The sequence below is a fragment of the Triticum aestivum genome, chromosome 2D, assembly GCF_018294505.1.
Source record: "Triticum aestivum cultivar Chinese Spring chromosome 2D, IWGSC CS RefSeq v2.1, whole genome shotgun sequence".
Lineage (NCBI taxonomy): Eukaryota > Viridiplantae > Streptophyta > Magnoliopsida > Poales > Poaceae > Triticum > Triticum aestivum.
The window spans coordinates 367,386,742-367,403,060 of record NC_057799.1 but is presented as its reverse complement, the minus strand read 5'-3'; the positions used below and the strand labels follow the sequence as shown (position 1 = coordinate 367,403,060).

Sequence of the window (16,319 nt, the reverse complement as noted above, 5' to 3'; positions counted from 1 at the left end):
ACAACTCCGGGTCGTCCTTTTACCGAGGGACACGGCTATTCGAATAGATAAACTTCCCTGCAGGGGTGCACCACATAACCCAACACGCTCGATCCCAATTGGCCGGACACACTTTTCTGGGTCATGCCCGGCCTCGTAAGATCAACACGTCGCAGCCCCACCTAGGCTCAACAGAGAGGTCAGCACGCCGGTCTAAACCTATGCGCGCAGGGGTCTGGGCCCATCGCCTTATGCACACCTGCACGTTGCGAACGCGGCGGCGAGCAGACCTAGCAACCCACACGATCACGGCGGTTACGTCAAAGTGGTCCAACACGGCGCGCGCCACTCAGTCGCTGACGTCAAAAGAGCTTCGGCTGATACCACGACGTCGGGATACCCATAACTACTCCCACGTAGATGGTTAGTGCGTATAGACCAAATGGCCAGACTCAGATCAAATACCAAGATCTCGTTAAGCGTGTTAAGTATCCGCGAACGCCGACCAGGGCCAGGCCCACCTCTTACCTAGGCGGTCTCAACCTGCCCTGTCGCTCCGCCACAAAGATCCACTTGCGGGTACTCCTACGAGCCGACCCGACTTTAGTCATCACATGTGTCATGTATATAGTATATAAGTATATGCCCGTGATCACCGCCCAGGTGATCACGGCCCGATAGTATAGCACAGCAGACGGACAAGAATGTAGGGCCACTGATGGAAATCTAGCATCCTAGACTAAGCATGTAGGATTGCAGGTAAAGGTGTCAACAGTAGTAGCAAGGATAGGCTATGCATCAGAATAGGATATCGAAAAGCAGTAACATGCTACACTACTCTAATGCAAGCAGTAGAGATTAGAGTAGGCGATATCTGGTGATCAAAGGGGGGGGCTTGCCTGGTTGCTCTGGCAAGTAGGAGGGGTCGTCGACTCCGTAGTCGAACTGGGCAGCAGCAGTGTCGGTCTCGTAGTCTACCGGAGAGAAGAGGGGGAAGAAACAGTAAATACAATGCAAACATAAGCAAGACGATGCGTGACAAGACAATGGGCGGTGCTAGGGGTGCCCTAACGCGACAGTAGGTGGTACCGGTGAAGGGGGGGGAACATCCGGGAGGTATGCCCGATGTTCCGCGTTTTCGGACAGACGGATCGGAGGGGGAAAGTTGCTAGTTCGATAGGTTAGGGAGGTGCGGTGGATGAACGGACTGCGTAGTCGGATTCGTCTCGTCGTTCTGAGCAACTTTCATATAGAAAACATTTTCATCCGAGTTACGGTTTAAAAGATATGAATTTTCAAAGTTTATTTGAATTTCTGGAATTATTTCTATTAAGAAAAATGAATTATGACGTCAGCATGAGGCAATGCTGACGTCAGCAAGTCAACAGGTCGGCTGACCAGTCAAACCAGACAGGTGGGTCCAGTGGGACCCACATGTCAGCCTCTGTTAGTCTAATACTTAATTAAACTAATCTAACAGTATAATTAGAGGGATGGGCCCCACATGTCAGTGAGTGTTTAGCTAAACTAATTATTTTTATTTATAAAACATTTTCTTTTCTTTATTTTTTTAATTTCTGCGGCGGGGCCCGCATGTCAGTGACTGGGCCTGCCCAGTCAGCAGTTGACTGGGTCAACCCAGTCAACTGGGCCCGTGGGGGCCACTGGCAGTGACCCAGGGGTGGCCCCAGGTGTGCCACGTCGGCGGCCGGCGCCGGAGTATCGCCGGCGACCAAAACGCACGGCGGCGCGCGCGGGAGGGGCGCGGGTTTCACCCACTGTGGGTTTGCGGGGGCGGGGCTGGGCGCGTTCGACGCGGCTCGACGTCGCGCGTCCAACGGCGGTGGTCGGAGGGGCTGGAACGGACGGGGTCGACCGCTACGGGCTCGCCGGCGGCGAGGAGCTACGGGTGCCCGACGGAAGCTACGCTAGAGCGCGCGAACGGCCGAACTAGCTAGCTAGGCGGGTGCGGCATGGTGCGGTCGGGCTAGTGGGCCAACGCCCGTGACCATTTGGTCACCGGAGACACGCCGGCGGCGAGCTCCGCGGCGTGGCGTTCGGGCGCGCGCGGGGAAGCAGCTACGGAGCGCGAGCGAGCTAGCGGAGAGGGGGAGGAGGTAGAGGAGCTCACCGCGCGGCTGTAGGGAGTGGCAGTGAGCTCGGGGAGGGCGCGGGGCAGCCGGAATCGGCGACGAACGACGGCGGCCGTAGGTTGAAGACGAGCTCGGGGAGGCCGGTGCAGAGGCGCTCGGCTCGTTCCCGAGGGCGCAGTCGACGTAGTCGACGGCGGGGAGTCGTTCGGGCACGTCGTCGAGGCGATCGGGGCAAGGTGACCGCGAGTTCGACGGTGAACGGCGGCGAGCACGCGCGGGCAGAGGGGAACGGAGGGGAGAGGGAGGGGGATCTGGCGGGGGAGAAGGCGCAGAGGCCGAGGGAGAGCGGGGGCGAGTGGGAGAAAGGCCCGAGGAGGCGGGGGAGCTGGCGCCCTTATCCTCCCCGTCGCCGGCGAGGGGGTGCGGCGGCGACGCTCCCCTGTTCCGACCCGGTCGGGGGAACAGGAAGGGGACGCGGGGGGAGGTGGGCTGGGCCGGGACGCGGGGCGCGGGTGGCAGCCCAGCTTGGGCCGGGGGGGGGGGGGTTTGGGCCGCGGGTCTAGTGGGGGGGGAGCGGGCCCTTTCCCCCTGTTTTCTTTTTCTGTTTTGTTTTCTGTTTTCTTTTTTTGTTTATTTCCTTTTCTGTTTTATTTCATTTAAAAGTATTTAGACATTTTATAAAAATGTGTTTTCTCCACCATAATTACCAGTGTATTATTTAGAACCCACTGAACATTTCTGTTTGAATTTTTGCAAACTTTTATTTTCCACTTTAATTATATTTGAAGTTTGAACTAGGAGTCTGACAAGGGTGTGGTTCAAATGTGATCTAGCCCTGTTTAGCAATATGATTAGCTTAATCACAGGGGGTTACTGTAGCATGATTCTCAGGGTGTTACAATTTTCATCCCTACCTATATATATATATATCCATATACCCTAAAAACATCGAGGAACAAAATAGATCGGGAGTTCCACCGCCGCAAGCCTCTGTAGCCACCAAAAACCAATCGGGACCCTGTTTCGGCACCCTGCCGGAGGGGGGATCCCTCACCGGTGGCCATCTTCATCATCCCGGCGCTCTCCATGACGAGGAGGGAGTAGTTCACCCTCGGGGCTGAGGGTATGTACCAATAGCTATGTGTTTGATCTCTCTCTCTCTCTCTCTCTCTCTCTCTCGTGTTCTTGATTCGGCACGATCTTGATGTATCGCGAGCTTTGCTATTATAGTTGGATCTTATGATGTTTCTCCCCCTCTACTCTCTTGTAATGGATTGAGTTTTCCCTTTGAAGTAGTCTTATCGGATTGAGTCTTTTAAGGATTTGAGAACACTTTATGTATGTCTTGCATGTGCGTATCTGTGGTGACAATGAGATATCATGTGATCTACTTGATATATGTTTTGGTGATCAACTTGCGGGTTCCGTTTGTGAACTTATGCATAGGGGTTGGCACACGTTTTCGTCTTGACTCTCCGGTAGAAACTTTGGGGCACTCTTTGAAGTTCTATGTGTTGGTTGAATAGATGAATCTGAGATTGTTTGATGCATATCGTATAATTCATACCCACGGATACTTGAGGTGACATTGGAGTATCTAGGTGACATTAGGGTTTTGGTTGATATGTGTCTTAAGGTGTTATTCTAGTACAAACTCTATGATAGATTGAACGGAAAGAATAGCTTCGTGTTATTTTACTACGGACTCTTGAATAGATCGATCCGAAAGAATAACTTTGAGGTGGTTTCGTACCCTACAATAATCTCTTCGTTTGTTCTCCACTATTAGTGACTTTGAAGTGACTCTTTGTTGCATGTTGAGGGATAGCTATATGATCCAATTATGTTATTATTGTTGAGAGAACTTGCACTAGTGAAAGTATGAACTCTAGGCCTTGTTTCAACGCATTCCAATACCGTTTGTGCTCACTTTTATCATTAGTTACCTTAATGTTTTTATATTTTCAGATTACAAAAACCTATACCTATCATCCATATTGCACTTGTATCAGCATCTCTTCGCCGAACTAGTGCACCTATAAAATTTACCATTGTATTGGGTGTGTTGGGGACACAAGAGACTCTTTGTTATTTGGTTGCAGGGTTGCTTGAGAGAGACCATCTTCAACCTACGCCTCTCACGGATTGATAAACCATAGCTCATCCACTTGAGGGAAATTTGCTACTGTCCTACAAACCTCTGCACTTGGAGGCCCAACAACGTCTACAAGAAGAAGGTTGCGTAGTAGACATCAAGCCCTTTTCTGGCACCGTTGCCGGGGAGGTGAGTGCTTGAAGGTATATCTTTAGATCTTGCAATCGAATCTTTTAGTTTCTTATTTTATCAATAGTTCAGTTTATAAAAGAGAACTACAAAAAAATGGAATTGAGGGTACCTCATATGCTTCATCTTTTTAATATTTTTCATGAAAATAAGGATTCCGATAATTGTGCTCAATTGCTAGAGGAAGAATGCATTCGAATGTTTGGCACTAAATCTTTGAATGATGAGCATGATTGCAATGTTGTTAGTATGAACTCGTTGAATATCCATAGTACTAATGATGATTGCACTAGTCATGATGAAAATGTCTCTTATAAGCATGTCAATTTTTGTGGAGTGCATAGAGTTTGCAAGTACACACCAAACAGGGAAGATAGATTTTGCAAGAGGCATAAGTATTTGGAAACTAAATGGTTGCGAGAGAGGCTAGATGTTTGTGCTGAAAATTTAAATTTTCTTTGCCCTAGTTGTGAACTTTGCAATGAGCGTAGTCATTTAAATCTCCAATGCAAATTGTTTCATGATCGAATCGTGTCTAAAAATTGTGATGACTTGATTTCCCTTGCACATCATAATGAACTTAGTTTGCTTTTGGGTTATGAAGAAATGAAACATAGAACTAAGCATATTCCAGAATATAACCTTGAGAAATTCCTCGATATTGATCTAGAAGAAATTTTTATGTATTGTGCGGTGAATTGCATTGAAAATCCTTATATTGCCAATTACATAAAGAAAAAAAACAAGTAGAGGATGAAGAGAATACTAATGAAAGGGAAGAGACTTCCCATATCCTCCTATTATTTCTTATGATGAATCAGGTAACGAGGAGGAGCCTTCTATTCAACCCATCTCATTAATAAGGAGCTCAAAAGAGAGGGTTAAACCCACACATGATGTGAAGAAAAAGAAAAGACGGAGAAGCAAAGGTAGAAAGGTATCCCTCCCAAATGATGTTGCTCCTATTACTCATTGTGATGATGATAATTGCTATACTGTTGGTGCTATCCATACTATTAACTAGTGACTGGGGCGCACCCTTGGTGCGCCGCCTGAGAGGAAGTTGGGGCGGTACCAGGTGGGATGCACCCCTTCCACTGTCTTTTTTATTCTTTGGGTTAGTCTTCTGGATACAAGCTTTGTTAGTGTTGCACATCGTATTTGCATGAGAGCAACAAGATAGTAATATGAAAATAGTCACAGGTGCAAGTTCCTGACTGGAGCAGCATAAACAGTGACAACATAGATACTAACAGTGACAGTATGGACACTAAGATCAGTGATAACAAAAGACAATAGTAAATCAAAAGGAACTGATAGCAGGTTTCAAAAGTAGAGCATCATACGGGCACGCCGTGGTCAACACGTAGTTCCCGCACGGCAACCCCAGTCGGCGACGACCAAGTGGATTGTCAGTGACAACATGGGCACAGGTGCGGCCTGCCACCCCACCGTTGTCTTATGCCTGAATAACATAAAAATATATTTTTTGCAGAAAATCAGAAAAAATATGTTGACAAAAGAACCAAAGGATGACAAAATGTTGGGCAATATCATACTCAGTGCAAAACTAATGGAGAATCAGGCTCCGAGCCGCTCATGGAGGCAAAGGATAACATGTCATCCTTGGAAGCCGCCGAGAAGTTGAGTGGTGCTGCCGTCATCCGCCGGTTCTCCTTGAAGTAATTGTTGTACCGTCCAGAGTACGAGCGTGGTGTCAAAAGCTCGGGTGTGGGCATCGGAGTCATGAAACCAGCCTCGCTCCCATTTGGGTGTCCTCCTGTTAAAACTGCTTATCTTCCTCGGAACAGACTTGGACCCAAATATCATCTCATTCTCTTTACGCAATAGATTGTACATGTTCTTCTGGTCCTCTGTTAAGAGTCAGTGAACAAGACTGATGACTTCTGTTGTGAGTGTAGTGCCAGAGGATGTGGAATTTATATCCGGTATCGTCGCTTATCTTCCTCTTTCTGTACTCTCCTGAGTTTTTGCTCTTCCAAAATGGCAACCATGTGAACCTTCGCATGAAAATTCAATGCATCAGATCTAGTGTGCTTGATTTCTTATAATCATGGTGAGCTAGCTCAGTGACTTACCACGTCATAAAGAAATGGTGTATTGCTTTCATCCTCCCAGGCAAATGTCTTGTCTATCAAGTTGTCAATCATAGCTGCACAAATGTAGCTTCTGATCATATTACATACCAAATGAGCGATTGAGTGACCAACCGAAGAAACGAAGATCACAGTGGATCTTTTTGACAAAATAGGAAGTAGATTGCGCTTATGAATGATGGAGCACAGTTATACGGAATCACTAGTGTCCAAATGAAGAAATGAAGACTCACTCACTTGGAATCTTTTGAACAAGTACCCCTGCTTTCTCTACACGCTTGAGATTCAAATGGGCACCCCTGCCTGTACCTCTTATCATCCTGCAGTAGGGCATATGCAAACATTAAAGAGGACATTACCTAAATCATAGCTTGGCAGCCAAATTGAATATCAGTATAAGCATGCCAACATAGAGAAGAAAAAGGGGGAAATCATATTAAACTGATGGACCATGTGCTAGCATATCTTCATTGAAAAAAATAGGATTGATTATATTCCTCAAGCCAAGTCTCTTCATCATAGGCCGATAGCCATTTTTCTACTCTCTTCATGATATCTTTCTTTGTTATGGATTCATCGTTTGCTTTTGCAATTTGTGCTTCAATGTTGGAAAGAAGTTCGCAAGGATCACTAGACCTGTAAGTGAGAAGGTTCTAGGACCGTTCAAGATATTCAGCAGGGGCATTTTTACAATTGTAGGTGCGAGAGAAAGAGATCAGCGCGATAAATACCAGTCAATTAGAGCAACAATCTTCTCTATGGCTCACTATATTATTTTCAGGCTAACGGCTACTGTACTCAAATTTCCTATTCCACGGCAAACATTTAAATTTCAACAACCAGAAGGAAGTCTAATAAACAACTAATATACTATTATTTTGGAAGAACACAAGTAAATGGGAATAAACTCTAAAAAGCAGACCGTATTTTAGGATACCATGACACACAAAATGTTCAAAGTAATACCAGATCATAATCATGGATAATTCACCTTTTATTTCTTGGGTTTAACACAAAGTATATCCACGTAAGAGACAATTATTTGATAAGAAAATCCATTTGAAAAAATATAAAGTGCAGCTTGCATTTGACAAAAACCCTGGCATATTCCTACAAAATGACCAGCTTTAAGCATCGAAATGATAACTATATCATACATGACTCCTGACCACCAGACCATTTTTTAAAACTGTATACCACATACTTTTGGACCAGATTTTCTTTTTACTATTGTCTAACAGAAATGAAAAACAATACCACATACTGCATTGCTTAAAAATATATGTGGGCTTCAATAATCATATATTATACATATTTATCAGACTCATAAGAAAATTAGCGCATCATGCTATTACAGTAAAAGAGGAGATGCACTTGTATAGTGCCAAGAATAAAACATGGATTGTTCTAATATACCTAGCCGAGCCTTCTTCATCAGACATGTCTCATCCTTCATAATTTCATATCTGGCATCTCATCCTCACCTACATCTGAGGTCTCCAAGATCCCATAGTATCTTTAATCAAGTTATTTTGTGGTGGACAACAGAAATCTGAAGATTAGATTCACAGCGAGAGACGCAAGCGATCTGTAGATGCATGGAGTGTTTGTAGTCATTACTTACTGCTACTTAAATATTGATTCAATGGGATCTAGACTCCCACACAGTCTCCCAGGTTTGCTTCCAGTTTGGGGAAAACGGACGAAATACGGTCCGCGTTGGATGGCAAAGTGCGTCCGAACAAGTCGGCCTGGACGTTTTACGGCAAGGCGTTGGAGATGCACTAATAAGTCGGAGGGATGCTTCTGTCCGTACTCATACTTCAAACGCAAAAGTAGCTAGTGTGTTGCATGCTTCTACTCTACCGGCTCCTTTGATTCGTAGAAATTTTATTTTAAAAAATTGTAGGATTTAGAACCTTAATTTGTTTTTCCTACGATGGACATTTGATTCGCAGCATTGTAATCCTTAGAAAAAAAATCATAGAACTAACTGAGAAGTAAAAAGAGAAAGGTCTGGAACATTTGTTATTAGATCATGACTTCGGCAATGACTCCGGAGCCGACGGTCCTCCCTCCTTCCCTCAGCGCAAATCTTAGCCCTGCAGAGCACATGACCGTCAGATGAAGTTCTTCTCTGCTACTATAAAGCGATTCAGATGACAAACATTTGAAGCAATGTAGGCGTACCTGGTTCGAGTGGAACAGGCAACATCAACTCAAAGATTGCAGTTATGTTGTCACCAGGCATAACAATCTTCACGTCCGGAGGAAACTCAATTTTCCCACATATGTCAGCTGTCCTGAAGTAGAACTATGGGTTGTAATTTGAGAAGAAGGCAGTGTGGCGACCACCTTCATCCTTGGCAAGGACGTAAATTTCCACCTCAAACTTTTTGTAGGTCTTTACCACCAGGTTTGAACACCGCCTGAAATAGTAGGAAATGTCAGCAAGTGAAAACCAATATAAAAAATGCAGTACTATTGGAAAAGGCGCCAGATAGAGATAGTGTCACAAATATGCAAGACCAAAATGAATCAAAAGTATGCAGCAGCAGATAAAAATGAGAAGGGCAGTGTAAAACCACTAAAATAGAATGCACGAACTGAGATTTTGTACCTGTTAAGGTAAGCTGCTGTTAATCAACCATGTAATTTTTTTAGCGAACCAAAGCTTTAGCCACTGAGATTCTGGTTTTTTGGTCTGTAATAAGGCGTGCAGCGAACTGTTTTACCCCCAGTTTAGGTTCAGAGTCTGTTTTAGCTTTCGTTGTTGTGGTACTCGTATGGCTTCTCTTTCTTCATTAAAAAATGGAGCCGGGGGGAGGCCCCTGATTTTTGAAAAAGCTTTAGCTACTTTATTTTTGGATGCAACTCTCTATTAGTGAATACCTGCAATAACAATAGAAATGCATTATAACCATTAGTTGATTGCTTCGTTGGGAATTTCCAATGAAAGATATGCTAATAGTGCAGAAGTTGAAACAGGCCAGATAAAAAATAGTGTGCATTATGCCATATTCCTGTAGGCGCCTGAAGACCTAAAACCTATTAACATCTTGATATAAATTCATCACCCTAAAAGAGAGACAAAACATCTGACCATTTAAGGCATGTTTTAGGATCCACGCAAAAAACAGGCATGTTATAGGAATGTAAGTACTTTCTGTCATATAAAAAAAAGAGAAATACGATGACTTATTGACATTCATATTTGCAAATTCTTTTACTCCCAATGACAAACAAGATGTTAATAGGGACCAAACACCTAAACCTCAACTTCTCTGAATTGTTTTTGTTCTTGAACAGAAAAAGGAATCCACTCTTTCAATTGTAGCGCAAGAATCAGTGATAAGAGAAAAATGGGTAAATCAAGTCAAACCTTGACAATCCCAGAAAGGCCGCTTTTATTCACGGATCTCTCGATGGAAAGATGCCTGCTGCAAACAAATCATTCAAATGAACTATTTTATTGCTATTACCTATCAATATAAACAACTTCGGTGGCACAACAGACATACCATGAGATTGATTACTAACTCAACAGTCCTAACTCTTGAGTCCATTCAGGAAACTTTGCAAAGATGTGGAGACAGGAACTGTTAATCAAGGAGAGGAGGACAAGAAACACAGGATCAACACAACCCATTAGCTCATGGACATTTTATCAAACACAACATGCACAAGGTAGGGATGACTCAAATCACCTGAATAGCCAAGGGATCCGAGTAGTATCAGCAGGTGGGAACAGCCAACCAGCGGCGACGCAGGCCATGGGACGGCAGGAGTGGGGAGCAGCAGATGGAGATGGAAGACGGCCATGTACCGGGGTGACCGCGCTTCTCCATGGGCTTGCCGTCCCGGCGGCATGGAGAGACACTGCTCAACGCGTAGTCCGAAAGCCGCCGCCGCCATGGCCCTTCCTCTCCCGGCACCGCCGCTGCTGATCTGCTGAACTAACTCCACCTCCTCCTCCTCCTCCCACCCCCGGCCTTCTCGACTTCTCCTCCCACGAACTCCTCACCCAAGGCAATGATGTTTGTGTGGGTGCGTAGGAGAGCGGAGCCGGCTCCTCTCCTGCTGGCGACGCCTGGGAGGTGGTTTTCCATGGTGAAGAGGAAGGGAGGACGGAGTCGCGGCTGTGTTGACGAGGGAGAGATGAGGGGAGGTGTGAAATGGGAAAGGAGGAGGCATGGAGATGGGTGTGCGAGCGACTGCCTTCAGAGGGGAAGGAAGGAGGGCGCGACGACCGACATCACAGTACATCACGTGTCGTTTCCTATCCTACGTGGACATGCCCAGAGAGCGCTCCTTGCGCGACCGTTAATGGGTTGTATGATGAGAGTGATTATGCTTATGATATGAAAAGGCCCAAGCTTGGGGATGCTATGTTTGATGAGAATGACATGTTTGAGAATATATTTGCTGCAATTAATGTTTGTCCCAAGCTTGGGGATGTTATGTTTAATGAAGATGATATTTTTAGCCTCCCAAGTTTTGATGAGCAAATTTATTATGATGATAGCATGCCTCCTATTTATGATGATTATTGTGATGACACTTATGCTATGAAGAGTAGTGATGATTATATTTATAAAACTTGTCATGATTATGATTACCCTTTTTCTGAACACTACTCATTTAACGCGGAAACAATTTATAGTATTCGAGTCTCTTATGATACTCCCAACTATTCCGAAAGAGAAGAATTTTGCTTATCTGGAGAGTAATAAAATTTCTGTGCAAGTAGATCATGAAAAGAATGCTTTAGGTGATGGTTATATTGTTGAATTCATTCATGATGCTACTGAAAATTATTATGAGGGAGGAACATATGCTTGTAGGAATTGCAATAATATCAAGTTTCCTCTCTATGTGCTTAAAGTTTTGAAGTTATGCTTGTTTTGCCTTCCTATGCTAGTTGATTATTGTTCCCATAAGTTGCTTGCTCACAAAATCCCTATGCATAGAAAGTGGGTTAGACTTAAATGTGCTTGCCATGTGTTTCATGATGCTCTCTTTATGTTTCAATTCCTATCTCTTATGTGAGCATCATTGAAATCACCATGCCTAGCTAGGGGCGTTAAACGTTATCGCTTGTTGGGAGGCAACCCAATTTTTATTTTTTTTATTTGCTTTTTGTTCCTGTTTAGTAATAAATAAATCATCTAGCCTCTGGATAGATGTGGTTTTATGTTTTAATTAGTGTTTGTGCCAAATAAGACCTATAGGATCTTCTTGGATGATAATTATTTGATCTTGCTGAAAAAGGCAGAAACTTTCTGCTCACGAAAAGAATTGTTAAAATCACCAGAAAGTGATAAAATACTGATTCCAATTGAATTAGATCAATATTCAAATTATCCAGGTCATCCTATTTTGGTAGTTTTTTCTGAGTTCCAGAAGTTTGCGTTTGATACAGATTACTACAGACTGTTCTGTTTTTGACAGATTCTGTTTTTTTTGTGTTGTTTGCTTATTTTGATGAATCTATGAGTAGTATCGGAGGGTATGAACCATAGAGAAGTTGGAATAAAGTAGATATTACACCAATATAAATAAAGAATGAGTTCATTACAGTACCCTTAAGTGGTGGTTTGTTTTCTTTCGCTAACGGAGCTCATGAGATTTTCTGTTGAGTTTTGTGTTGTGAAGTTTTCAAGTTTTGTGTAAAGATTCGATGGACTATGGAATAAGGAGTGGCAAGAGCCTTATCTTGGGGATGCCCAAGGCACCCCAAGGTAATATTAAAGGACAACCAAGAGCCTAAGCTTGGGGATGCCCCGGATGGCATCCCCTCCTTCGTCTTCGTTCATCGGTAACTTTACTTGGAGCTATATTTTTATTCACCACATGATATGTGATTTGCTTGGAGCGTCATTTTATTTTGTTAGTATTTGATTGCTGTTATTTAGAATAATGTTTTGCATCTTTATTTTCAATAAAAATGTCAAGGATAGCCTTTACCATGCTTATTTTGCAAGTATACATGTTGCTATTTCAAAACAGAAAGTTTACCGCTGTTGCAAAAATTCCCTAGAAAAGTCAGAATATGATAAAATGTTGAAACTTTTTGCATATTAAGCTCTGATAAATTTTCTACTGTATGGTAGAATTTCATAATGTTTGGACTTAGGGAAGTATGATGAATCTTGCATTCTTTACAGACTGTACTGTTTTGGCAGATTGCTGTTATGTTTACATTGTTTGCATATGTTTGCTTGTTTAATGATTCTATTTGAGGATAGGAGTATTAAATATGCAGAGGCATTTTGTATGCAATGTTGAATAATAATTTTAGTGATTTGTTACAGTAGAAAATGATAAGGTGTTTGCATTGGTTTATACTAACTTATCTCACGAGTTCTTGTTGAGTTTGGTGTGGACGAAGCTTTCGAGATTTAGGAAACTGTCGTGGAATTGTCACAGCAGATGTCCTCGTGCAAGGACTTAGTCGTGGATTCATCGCAGCTAGGAAGCTTAAAGGGGTTAAACGGGACAAACGACACGAGGATTATACTGGTTCGGCCCCTTACGGTGAAGGTAAAAGCCTACTCCAGTTGAGGTGGAATTACTTAGGGTTTCGATGACCAGGGAGCTTACCCGCTATGCCTGGCTATCGATCTGATGTTTCCCTCTTCTGAACCGCCGCCAGATCGTCCCTTTATATAGAGAGGTTGACGCCCAGCGGCTCTCAGAGTCCCAGCCAGCTTATAACAGTGTCCGGCTCGGACTCTTAACTATTCTTGCCTTACACTACAAGTCTTGCCATAACAGCGGTTTATCACTACGGGCCTTAAGCCGCCTCTGGGTCTTAAGCCCATTACTAAACCGCCATCCTCAAGCTTGGTACTGGGCTTCACGTGATGATCATTATGACGTAACCCGGCCCCTCCTGGGCGGGTGACTCTAATGGTTATATCCTCAACATTAGGCCCCAGATTGATTTGAACCGGTTCATGTCAATCTTCAATACCTTTAAGAGAAAATCTTCCGGCTTCTACTTGTGCGAAGGTTATAACCCGTTGTAACGTCATCTTCTGGATTCTTGGTAACCCGCCATGACGTCATCTTCCATTAAATTCATTTTTTATTCTGTCATATCCAAACGGATCTTATCTTAATGACCATCCCGAGAATCGAGGCATTTCTGCGGCAAGATAATCATGTCTTCAGCTTCCTCGTTTCTCGCGCCCATTTACCAGCCGTCCCTTATAAATAGGCCCGACCCATAAGCCTTTTCGTCACTCTTCTCGGTCCATCGTCTTCCTCCTCTGACGCCCCAGAACTCGAGCTCCTGACCCGTCCGAAGAGAGACCTCAACCAAAGGACGGAGAGGTTGTCATATTTGCTGACCACATGAGCCGGGGCTTTGCTCCTCCTGGCTCAAAATTCTTCAGAGATGTTCTGCACTTTTTCGATCTGCGACTCAAGACATTGGACCCAACTCTGTGTCGAACATTTGTAACTTTCAAGTGTTCTGTGAGGTATACCTTGGAGAAGAACCCAGCCTGCTACTCTTTAGGGAGTTATTTTACCTGAACCGCCAGAATGAATGTGCCAATGGGCCTACCTTGGAACTTGGTGGAATCTCAATCCAATGACGGAGAGATTGTCTCTTTCCTTATGCTGAGCCGCCAAGCCACCCGAAGGACTGGAACCAGACATGGTTCTACTGCCAAGATACTTCTCCGGCTGATGAGAACCCTCTGCCCGGCTTTCGCGCCCTGCGTCTGGAGTCAAATCACCCCCTGCCAGACAAATTATCTCAAGCTGAGCGTCAACCGCTTATTCCCACCATCAACAAAATCAAAGCTCTTCTGGGAAACGGCCTAAACGGCGTTGATCTGGTCTGGGTCTGGATTGCTTGGCGGGCGATTCCTCTAAGCCGCCGCCCCGGCTTGATGTGTGAGTACACAGGCCGGAAAGATGATCCTCTACGACACAGTCCAGACGACTTACCTGAGGACGTTATTGACGATACAACCAAGTCGCTTCTGAACGAGAGCCTGGCAGATTGCGGGAGAGTGGGCTTAAGCCCTTTCTGCAAGACTAACCCGGCTCCTGCGGTAAACCATTGACCTGAATGCTTCTCCTTTCATTTTAACGATTTTGTCTTAACTTACTAATCTTTGTTGTATTTTACAGGCTAATGATAAATTCTGGAAGGTCAAGTATGAGCATGAAGCTGCCAAAAAGTCCAGGAAAGTTAAAAAGCCACCAGGAAAGCCGCTCCCCGTAAGAAGGGGAGTAAACCTAGCGCCTCGGACCTGCTTCGTCTGGAAGACACCTCCGAGTCAGAGGTAGTTCTTGACTCTTTAGGCTCCTTTTTTAACCATCTTATTAACACGGATTATCAGCAGGAGGACACTGGAACAAGTCACGAGGTGATGAAGAGGTAACTATAATTTCATCCGACTCCGAGCCTTTACCGAGACGGAAAGTTCGAAGAGTAACCCGGAAAGTAAGATTTTCACATCCTTTAGCTTATCAAGATCCTCAATTTCTTTTGAAGCGACACATTTATGAGAGCCGGAGGCAGACCCGGACCAGCAAAGACGCAGACCTCTCCTCCGGCTTACCCGAAGCAACAAAGAAGCGCCAGACTGAGGTTATCTCTGACTTATTTCCTTTTCATCCTTTGGCGGGCGTCACTCGTCAACCACTCAATTCTTCTGATTCAAACTACCAGGGAAATTCACCTTCCTCCGGTGACTCAATGCAGTCTAGCTTGCCGGCCTTCAAGACCGCCCCGGGGTAATGATGGTCAGCTTACCTTGTGCTTATCTTACTCACGTTTTTGCACTAACTCTTTGACTTTCAGTGTACAAGTAAAGCCCAGCAAGAGGGCGAAGAAAAATAAGCCGGTCGAAGAGCCGGTCCTAACTGAACCTGAGGCTTCTGCTCATGAGCCGCCGTCTGCCTCAGCTCTTGAAACCACCACTGCTCCATCTGAAGAACAAGTCATGGAGGGTTCTGATAACCCGGAGATCCCCAGCCCGGCTCAACCGGCCGATGATCCGGACGTTGTAATCACCCGGACAGAGTTTGTCGAGCCGGGGAGACCCACTATGTTAGCTAGATGCTCTGCCAAGGAAGAAATGCTGGAATGCCGCCGGGCCAGGCTGGATATCACTGACTATGCTAATTTGAGCATTGGAGATATTGTCTCCGGCTATGTTAATCAAGTGCACAACAGCCGGGACCTGGAAATTGACATGGTGAAGCAAATCTAACAAAAATCTGAGGTATGATTCTCTTGCTTACTCCATAGTTACCCTTACCATGCCAGCCCCCAAGTCTAGGACTTATGATAAAATATGTTGTAGACTTAATACCGGCTTAATAACTACTGCAAGAAAACCGGCTTACCTGGTACCACTCAAGGGTTGGCTTAAACAGCATAATTGACCCGGTTCTTTCCTTACTTTTAATCAAGTAGTTGAACAACTTTACACATTAGCCCCCAAGTGCCAAGCACCTTTGCCTGCAAAGTGCTTGGGACTTATTTTCATGAACCGGCACAGTAAATAGAGCTTCTCAGCATACATTAGCCCCCAAGTGCCAAGTGTCTTTGCTTGCAAAGTGCTTGGGACTTTAATGTTGCATGATAATCACCCAAACTGTAACCCGGAAATTGTACAGGCCGCCTGTAAGAAATTTGAATCGGAAATCTCTGATCTGAAGAACCGCCTGAAGACTCAGGAAAGTGAGACCCAAAAGGCCAATGCCAAATTTGAATTCAGTGTTTCTGCACAAGAGAAACTGAAGAAAAAGTTTAAAGCGGAAAGAAAAGCCTGGGCGGATGAGAAGACTGCCTTGCTCAGCCGGGCCGAACAAGCGGAG

At 44.6% G+C, this 16,319-nt stretch overlaps 1 long non-coding RNA gene across 7 annotated transcripts; it reads right to left on the bottom strand.

Moving 5' to 3' along the window:
- Positions 1-5,334: 5,334 nt before the first annotated feature.
- LOC123053180 (uncharacterized) lies at positions 5,335-10,688 on the bottom strand. 7 transcript variants are annotated; one of them, XR_006425447.1, is made up of 11 exons: positions 10,181-10,688; positions 9,995-10,072; positions 9,856-9,910; positions 9,094-9,365; positions 8,664-8,902; positions 8,098-8,575; positions 7,465-7,989; positions 6,711-6,793; positions 6,456-6,529; positions 5,916-6,377; positions 5,335-5,821 (listed from the first exon to the last, which is right to left on the bottom strand). It is a non-coding gene; the product is annotated as an uncharacterized lncRNA (long non-coding RNA). The 7 variants fall into 7 exon arrangements; XR_006425444.1 differs by having other exon boundaries at positions 7,890-7,989; positions 10,181-10,686; XR_006425443.1 differs by having other exon boundaries at positions 7,465-8,575.
- Between the last annotated feature and the right edge of the window lie 5,631 nt (positions 10,689-16,319).